We start from the raw sequence: 10359 nt of genomic DNA on the forward strand, positions 1-10359 counted from the left end.
GTGGAAGAAAGTCCTTCGATTCGGTAGGAAAGGCAAATTAAGTTCACAGTTTATTGGACCTTATGAGGTGACCGAGAGAATTGAACTGGTAGCATACCAATTAGCCTTGCCTCGTGAGTTAGAGAAAATTCATGATGTGTTCAATGTATCGATGTTGCGTCACTACCGATCTGACCCCTTAACTGTGATTTCACTGGAAGAAATTGAAATAAGTCCGGATATGACCTATGGTGAAGAACATGATTTTGGTCGAGAGGTCAAGAAATTGAGGAACAAAAGTGTAGCACTTGTTAAAGTATTATGGCATGGACATGGAGTCGAGGAAGCTACATGGGAACCCGAAGAGGCTATGAGAGATCAATACGTGAACTTATTCACCGGTAAGATTTTCAGGGACGAAAATCCCTAAGATGGGGAGAATTGTAACAACCTGATTTTGAACCTAATCAGAATAGTGGTTTTGAAACCATAAATTCGAGGTCAAGAAATTATTTTTAATATTATTTTGTGTTATAGCATAATTATATGAATGCATGAAAATTTTGGGCAATTAATTTTAGTGATTGGAAGCTTAATTTTGAAAAAGGACTAAATCGCATAAAGGGAAAAAGTTGTGATTTGCTAGAAAATGGAATTAGATGGCCATGGATTATAAAGTAAGGGTATTTAATGTGCAAATAGGCCAATATTTAAGGCATAGCCGGCCATTGAGACAAAGAAAGTCAAAACTATCAGGGGTTGTTGGCATTAGGTGACGTATTTGACTAAATAAATAAAATAAAGAGAAAAATATTGTCATCTTTTTACTCTTCCTTATTCTACTAATTTTTCCTACAAGAAATAGCCATAGGAGCTTGAAACTTTCAGCCACTTATTCCTTTCTCAAGTAAGTGATTTAGATGGTTATTTTTGATGATTTTGGTACTTTTGGAACCCTTGTAGCATGAGCTATCTATTGAAGGGACTATTTTGCAAAATGCTTGAAAACCTAGAGATTCACCATGAGAGCATTTATGATATTTTCTGAAATTTTATGGAATAAAATGAATCTTAGTTGTTTAATAAACAACTTTTGTGAAGTGGTGTTCATGAAAAACACTTCAAAAAGACTAGTTTGTAGTAATTGTAAAATAGATAGTAATATTGTGAAATAATGGAAATTTTGGATTGCTATAAGAGCAAAAAGGGTTTGGCTAGGCTTAAGACATGAAGAAATTCGATAAAAATCGATTTTTGAACTGAGGGGTAAATTGGTCATTTTGTGAAAGTATAGGGGCAAAATGGTCATTTGCCAAAAATGTGAATTTTTTATTTTCTAAATTTATTTAGTGATTAAATGAGTGAATTTTTATTGTTTTAGGTCAAGAAATAGAAAATCCGAACCTAGACCGGGGAAAGGTCAAGCAAGTAGATTAAATCGATTAGTCGCCTACGTTTTGTAATCCGAGGTAAGTTGCGTGTAAATACTTCAACTATATTGTGTTTATGCACTAATATATTTATAAAACATGAAATGTTCAATTGTGATTGTGGAATTGCATTATAAGGATGATATAGTAAAATCCCGGTGAATCGTAGGAATAGATTGGATATTCTGTGCTGTAATACTAGGGTCATTCTAGAGCTAGTGTAAGACCATGTCTGGGACATGGCATCGACATTGATGTGAGTGCTAGTGTAAGACCATGTCTGGGACATGGCGTCGACACTGATAGATGAGAGCCAGTGTAAGACCATGTCTGGGACATGGCATTAGCATAGATGGACGAGAGTCAGTTTAAGACCATGTCTGGGACATGGCATTAGCATAGATGGACGAGAGTCAGTTTAAGACCATGTCTGGGACATGGCGTCGGCCTCGATACATGATAGTCAGTGTAAGACCATGTCTGGGACATAGCATCGACTTTGATATGTGAGCTAGTGTAAGACCATGTCTGGGACAGGGCATCGGCTTCCTACCCTACGTATGAGGCTTATCGAATATCTTTTAAATATTCTAATGGTTCAACGAAAAATTGAAAGTTATGTTGAGAATGCGAGATGCTATGACCATGTTGTGAGTGTACAGGTACCTAAACGATATTTATGAGGATTGAGCTCGAATTGTACTATGTAAATTTGTATGGGTGAAAATGAGTAAGTTATGCCTATCCATATTTTTGAATATGTGTAAATGATGATATGTTGTGAGTAAATTATCGCATGGTAATTAGTAGTAAATTATTTATATGCAACTTACTAAGCTTTGTGCTTACTCTATTTTCTTTCCATTTTCTTATAGTGCCACCTAAATAGCTCGTGGATCAAAGAATGTCAGAGACATCGCTCACACTATCCATTGATGCACTTGGTATAGTTAGTTTTAACATTTTGAGTATGGCATGTATAGAACCTTATTATTTTGATTAAGTGTCATATTGTTTTAGAGCCATACGTGTTGGCTTGCCTTAGAATTTGACTCATTTTGTATAAGGCCATGAATGATGGCTAATATTGAAAGTTGATATATGAATATGAAAAGGTCTTTCATGAATGTGAAATTGCTGGTATGGTTGAACATGTGAATTTCAGTGCATGGATAGCAAAGTGCATAAATTGGTTGCTTAAGCATATGTGAAATGCGTATATGCCTTAGTAGTGGTTGTTTGGTTGAGAAATCATGTTATGTAGGACTTTGGTATGATGGATGGTGTTAGATTGTGTTTCAGGGTGGCAAAAAGGCTTGGTAGATAGCCTTATATCATCCAAACGAGTAGACACATGGGCATGTGTCTAGGCTGTGTGTGACACAAGGTCTGCCCCATGGGTGTGTGGCTCAATCGTGTGTCCCTTGCACCTTAAAATTTCAAGCCAGTATGCATGGTAGTAAACACACGGGTAGAGACATGACTGTGTGTCTCAGCCGTGTGGAGGACACGACCTCTAGGTACAGGCGTGTGCCTTGGTTGTGTGCCCTTAAATGGTTGCTGACATCAGAAATAGAATGTTAAGGTTTTTAGACACGAGTTAAGACATGGGCGTGTCATGGCCATGTAAGGGACATGGGCGTGTGCCAGGTCGTGTGAAAATCCCTGTAGTTTTGAACTAGGTAATAATTTTGCATGGGCTAGAGACATAGGTGTGTCCCGATATGTTCAGGCCGTGTGAGCCACACGAGCCTTCAACATGGCCATGTTAAGGAGACACACGGGTGTGTTGCCCATCCGCACGGGCTTGTGGCCCTGTCAGCTTGAATTTTTACAAAGTTTTCTAGAGTGTACAAATTCGTCCCGAATCAATCCGAGGTGTGTTCGGGGCCTCGCAGGCCCATAGTAGGGGCATTAAGGTATTAGTAGGAATTTTAAATTGGAACAAAATTTCATAACAAAGAAATGCATATTTAAGTCCGATAACAGCTCGCATCCTATTCCGGCGTCGAACTCAGGTAATGGGTGTTACATTCCAGGTTAAGATGTATCCATGGTGTTCGAATATCTATCTCTTAGCTTTGAAACGCACTTTGAATCACTCAATTTTGAGTTTGGGAGCTCAAGTTATGACTATTTTAGTGAAGACTACTCGAGAATTTTTAGAAGGGATTATGACTAGAATTACGAGTTTCAGGCTTTTAATTCGAGTTTAAATCAGATTGGGATTAGGTTTTAGGCTTAATTTTTATTTTATATGAGCCAAATATTGTATTTATCAGCTCTTATTATTGTATTATTTTTATTTTTTGAATTTTTAATAATTATTAAGTAGTTTAAATTATTAGGAGTTTTATTTCAACAAAAATTTTAGTTTAAAACTACTTCTTGTTTAGGTTAATTAGAGTTCTAGTATACATAAGAGTTTTATTTAGATTTATTTAGCTAGCCTATATATAAGCCTTTGCATTGTACACAAATCAAACAATTGATTATTATTTAGCTTCTCTTTTGAGCTAGTAAATTTTCTTTGAGTTTTTAATTCAAGAATTTCTTTTAAGTTTTCTTTTAGAAGAGTTTTAACAATCTATTTAGAATGTGGGGATAATCTTCAAACTTTTTATTGCCAAGTTTTCTTTCTTTGAGGGGAAATTATAGCTGCTTGAAGAAGTTGTGGATTCTTCTTGTTTCTAAGGCTTCTTAGACTTCTATACGTCACGTTTCATCTTTTCCATCTATCGATTTTAGTTTCTCCTTTATTATTCTAATATTTGATTTCATTATTCTATTTACTCATCTTATTTATTTATTTTTAATTGTTCTCTTTATTTTTTTATATGACTTGGATTCGTTTGCATTTCAAGTTTTTCAAAATTCAAGTTTCTTTCAGAATATCTCGACCATAAACTTAAATTTGAGAATCGAACAAACTTTACAATCCACTTCTGCATTCATCTGCCTCATTCCTTATCAAATTGTTTAATGAAACGATGTGTTTGGCTTTGGGTTCATTAGCAGAAAATGCTTTGTTTTGGATAGGGGAATTAATCGTTACCAGGATGTAATCGGGTGTTGCTTCCCTCATTTATCATGAGTGAGGGTGAACCAGAATCAGTTATGAAAATAGAAGGAAATTGTTACTCTCTTCTATTATTCTTTCTTAAAAATTCTCTCTTCTTCTTTCTCTAAATTCTTCTCAAGATTGTAGTTTGTTACAAGGGTATTAAAGCTTGTACGTTCCTCATGGCCAATGATGGAGTAACTACCAAATTGGAGAAGGAAATGGATCAACTTTAGCAGGAACTATCTTAGCTGCGAGTGGATATTAATGCTAAGATGGATACACGGTTTAAGGAGTTCCAAGAAGGGTTCTAGGGTGATATGCGCTCAGAGTTGTATTCACTGCTCGAACAGTTCTTGGGTCAACGTCAGCATGCTGAAGTTGGAAGCATAGGCCGGAGCAAAGGGAAAGGAATTTTAGGAGGATCTTCTATTGGATTCCCACCTTGAAATTCCTTGGTACTGTCACCTAAATCGGATTTGTGACGCATGGGTCCATTTTCTCAGTTCAATAACTTGGAACAAAAGGTTAAGCAGTAAAACTTGATTGTCCTCATTTTAATACTAAAGATTTCAAAGGGTGGTGGTCCAAACTGAAACATTTCTTTGAGGTAGAAGGTGTGAAGGATCATGCTAAGGTTTGATTGGTTATGTTTCATTTTGAATGTAAGGCTTTAGATTGACATCATTTCTTTGCGTAGAAATAAGGGGGCTTACATTAGTTGTCTTGGGAGGTTTATGCACGGGGATTGCAAGCCAGAGTTGGATCTAACATCTTTCAGAACCCGATGGAGGAATTAGTCTCTTTCAATCAGTAAGGGACTATGGACCAATTCCATGATCAATTTGTGAGTCTACTGAACTGAATTCATCTTCCTGAAAGGCATGCTTTAAGTATTTTCATCAGTAACTTAAGACTCGAGGTTAGCCAATATCTTAAGTTGTTTAAACCTTAAAATTTTGGTGGATGGCTAATTATAATCTAGGCTATTGGAGACTAGTCTAAGAGGCACATGCAAGAAAAACATAGTGTGGAGTGAGGGGGTGGGATATCCAAAGTCCATGTTTCCTAGCCCCTAATATGGTGGCACAGGGTACTCTGAGCTAATTTACCATGGGTCTAAGTCTCTTAGTCCCAATACTAGATTGCATAAAATAGAGGGTTTACTGCTAATAACTTTAAGTTGCCTTTCAAGTCTCTTTCCCAAGCAGAAATGAATGATAGGAGAAAGAACGGTCTCTATTTTTTGTGTGCTTCAAAATAAACACCTGGGCATAATTGTAATAAGGGACAGTTATATCAGCTTGTGATTGACCCTATGGCAGATACTTTTGATATTTTGAAAAGTACAACCGCTAAGGAATTTCAGGATTGCCCTGAGCAACTGGAAGTGGAAGATTCTAATGCAACCCCTTCTTCTCCAATTCTTTCATTACATGTATTGCAAGGAACTTAAGGTCATTAGACCATGAGATTAGCAACTAGAATTGATCAAGGGGAAGTGATCCTTTTGGTGGATACAAAAAGAACACACAACTTCATAGACTTTAAATTAGCTAAATGACTAAGATTTCCATTAGAACTAGCTGATAGGTTAAGGGTGCTAACTACTAGTGGAAGGAATTTGTTCACTCAAGGTCTTTGTAGATCTTTTACTTGGGAAGCACAAGGTTGCCAATTCATCACCAATTTTTTGGCCTTACTAGTAAAAGGTTGTGACGTAGTGCTTGGTGTTCAATGGTTATTATCATTGAGTTTAATTATGTAGAATTTTGGCTTATTGACTATGCAATTTTAGCACTAGGGACAATAGTGTATTCTTAGCATAATACTTTGTGGTCTCTAACTTGTATCTGGTGATCGACTATCCAAGAGTCTCAAAATGGTAGTACATAACCCATGTGCTATGTTGCTTTTTACTTGTGCTCAAGTCACCTTATCACTGCCACAAGCTACTTTGGGCCTAGATTTACATGGTAGTATATGAAGAACACTATAAGTTCATGGTCATGCCTTTTGGCTTAACCAATGCACCTTCTAACTTTCAAGCATTGATGAACCAAGTTTTTAAGCAGGTTTTCAGGAAGTTTGTACTGGTTTTCGTTGATGACATCCTTTTATATTCCATGGTTGGTAAGATCATTTAAGACATTTGAGGGAGGCTTTTCAACTATTGAGAGACAACCACTTGTATGCCAAGCAGTCTAAGTACAACTTTGGAACTACATAGGCAAAATACTTTGGCCATATTATTTTTGCTGGTACTGTTATCATGGACAAATCTAAGGTAGAAGGTGTACTTTCATGGCCTGTTCCCCACAGTGAAGGATTTAAAAGGGTTCCTTGGTTTATCTAACTATTACTAGAGGTTAATTAAGAGATATGGGATTTTATTTGCTCCTCTTACCCCACTCCTTAGGAAAGGAGTTTCTTAGCACTAGAATAGTAACTTAAAGAGGTGATTTGTAATGCACCAATGTTGGTTCTTCCTAATTTCAAAGAAGATTTTTGTGTGGAGAATGATGCTTGTGGGCAAGAAGTGGAAGCAGTCTTGAAATAGAAGGGCAAATCTTTAGCCTACTTTAGTAAAGCTTTAGGTGTTAGGCATGAGGCTTTGTCTATTGACAAAGAGATGATTGGAATGATTTTGGCAGTAAAAAAATGGCATCCTTACTTAGTTGGTCACCATTTCTTAATTAAAACAAATCACCAAAGCCTTAAATTCTTGCTGACCAACAAGATATCACTTCTTATCAGCAAAAGTAGGTGACCAAGATGCTTGGATATGACTTCTCTATTGTTTACAGGAAAAGGGTCCAAAACATAGTAGCTGATGCTTTGTCTCACAGACCTCATAGGATGGAAGGGTAACTATTTCAGTTTATAGGTTAGACTCATCTAACTTGGTCTACCATTTGGGCTCAAAATATGGAGTTTTATGCCCATGATTCTAAGGTCGAAAAGAACTGTGAAGAGCTTCATTTACAAGCATATACATATCCTAAATATTCATGGTATAGTGCAATCCTTAGAAGAAAAGGAAAAATCGTGGTGGGTAGCCACAACACACTAAGGAAAACACTTTTTGATTTGTTCCATATAAGGGCATTGCTGGACACTCGGGAATACAGACCACTAGACACAAACTGGCTAGCATTGTCTATTGGAAAGGGCTTTCCAAGGATGTACGAAGGCAGACTAAGGAGTGTATGGTTTGTTAAACATGTAAGGGGACAATTCAGCATATCCTAGCTTGTGACAACCTCTATCAATCCATGAGAAGACCTAGTCTAACTTTAATATACATTTTGAGGAAGGTTTGCCAATTTCAAGAAGGAAGAGGCTGACCAAATATGGTCACTTCATAGCCCTAAGCCATCCCATCACTATTGCTTCAGTGGCTTTTGAGTATTTGTAGTAGATTTAAAATCTCCATGGAGTCCCTAAGTCAATTGTTTTTAATAGGAATAAAGTATTCCTGAGCCATTTCTGGCAAAACCTATTCATACACCTTGGCACTTAGCTACACCTCTCCATAGCCTATCATCCTCAAATGGATGGTTAGAATGAAGCTTTGAACAAATGTTTGGAATGTTATTTAAAGTGTATGTTTGGGGAGAAGCCCTCTAATTGGGCAACATGGCTTTCTTTAGTTGAATGGTGATACAACACCACCTATCAGTTAGCCATTCATATGACGCCTTATGAAGCTCTATATGGGCAGGTACCACCAATTCATTTGCCTTATCTTGTTAGGGTGTCTTAGGTAGCTATAGTGGATAGATGCCTTCAGCATAGAGAATGTGTGCAGGATTTATTGTAATTTCATCAAAAAAGGACTCAGGACAAAATAAAATAGATAGATGATAAAAAAAGATCTAACAGGGAGTTTGAAGTAGGAGACTTGGTGTATGTGAAGTTTCAACCATATCGACAACATTCATTGAAGAAGTTCAAGAATCAGAAACTTGCTCCACGATATTTTGGACCTTTCCTTATGGAATCTCGAGTTGGTAAGATTTCTTATAAATTAACCTTGCCTGTTGCTACCAAGATACACTCTATTTCCACATATCACAACTCAAGAAACGTATGGGAATAACCATTATTTCATCCATGTTTCCAGTTACTAATGCAGATGGCTCCAAGATTAAGGAATTAGTTCGAGTTGTGGATAGAAGGATGGTTAAGAAAGGGAACGCAGGTGTCACTGAAGTTTAGGTGGAGTGGCCTGACACTTCTCCAAAAGACTCAACCTTGGAAAATTGGAGTGACCTTCACCAACGTTATCCATTGTTTAATCCTTGAAGACAAGGATTTGGTTCAAGGGGAGGGTACTTATTATGAGTTAATTTATTTACCGTTAATCATTTTTAAATGGTTGTTATGTTAGTTAACTTTTAATTTTTTTGTACTAATAAAATACAGTGATTAGGAGGGGTTTTAGAATAGTTTAATGAAACAACGAGTTTGGATTTGGGTTCATTAGCACAAAATGCTTCATTTTAGATAGGGGAATTAACCATTTCCAAGCTGTAATTGGTTGTTGCTTCCCTCTTTTTTCATGAGTGAGGGTGAGCCAGAAACAATTATGAAAATAGAAGGAAATTGTTACTCTCTTCTCTCGTTCTCTCTTAGGAATTCTCTCTTTTTCATCCTCTAAATTCTTCTCAAGATTCTAGTCTGTTATAGCTTGTAGGACGTTTATGGAGATACAATGCTATCAATACTTCTGCTTCGATTACATTCGATGACATATTGCAAAGAAGTTAAAGGACAAAAATCTGATCATGGTACATTATCCTGAGCCTGATTGAGAAAGCTTGATAACACCTCAACAATGCAAGTCAATTATACCAAGGGAAGTGAATTATAGATGGTAAAATGCGCTGCTTTACTCTATAATAATGTTGATTCTGTTGTTCAAATGCACTTCTGAAGATTGCAAAACTAATTTAGTAGATGATGATAAAGAAACTAGAGTCCCTAAATGTAGAGATTTCAAGCATAAAGGTATGGGATGTGAGGAGTTTAAGGAATTGGTGAATCATTTAATTAAGGAAGAAGAGTTAGATGTCGCATTGTTGAAGCTTGCTAATGAACGAATTTGGGAAAAAGATGTGTTAAACTACAATAACTCTATTGTAAAAGACTGATAAAGTTGAATGTTGGTGATTGATTTAACTTCTTTTCTGTTTCTTCATTAATTGCTCAAAAATAAATCTGCGGTTTCCCATATTATATATTGATATAAATTTTGACTCGTGAATAACTTATTCTATAACGTTTATGTCTAACTATAGATAAAAACTAGGCATGGCCTATTTTTGTTGATGAAAAATTCATTCTTTTGTAAACAATAATTTTTGGTAACAAGTTTTTGGATAAAATAAATTCATTGTATTATTTTGTTAACATAAAACATTTGTATCATATTTTAAGGTTGAGTTTTTTGTTTCCTAATTGAGGCTTTGACAAAAATGATAAATTAAGGTTTTAATAACTTTGAGATCTTCACTGAGCTCTTCACTTCCTTGAAGTAGATGTTATATTATTCTTCTTTTAAACACAATCCTTGTAAGATGCTTCATTTTGCAAATCTGTTCGAGCAATGATTGGTATCTCTAATTAAAATTGGTTTTAATAAGTTAAAAAATTTAATATTTTTCCTTGAAATTTCTCAACTAAACCAACTCCATCATTTTTTTTCTTTAAAAAGCTTATACAACTTCAAATTTTAAGAAAAAAATAAATAATCTAAATAATTTCTTTTTCTAAAGAGGGAGAGTGTAACACCCCTAACCCGTATCCGTAGCCAGAGTAGGGTTTCGAGGTATTACTGATCAGTGCATATCATTTAACATACAATTCACATACATTTATGCATTC

Source organism: Gossypium arboreum, chromosome 5, assembly GCF_025698485.1.
Source record: "Gossypium arboreum isolate Shixiya-1 chromosome 5, ASM2569848v2, whole genome shotgun sequence".
Classification (NCBI taxonomy): Eukaryota; Viridiplantae; Streptophyta; class Magnoliopsida; order Malvales; family Malvaceae; genus Gossypium; species Gossypium arboreum.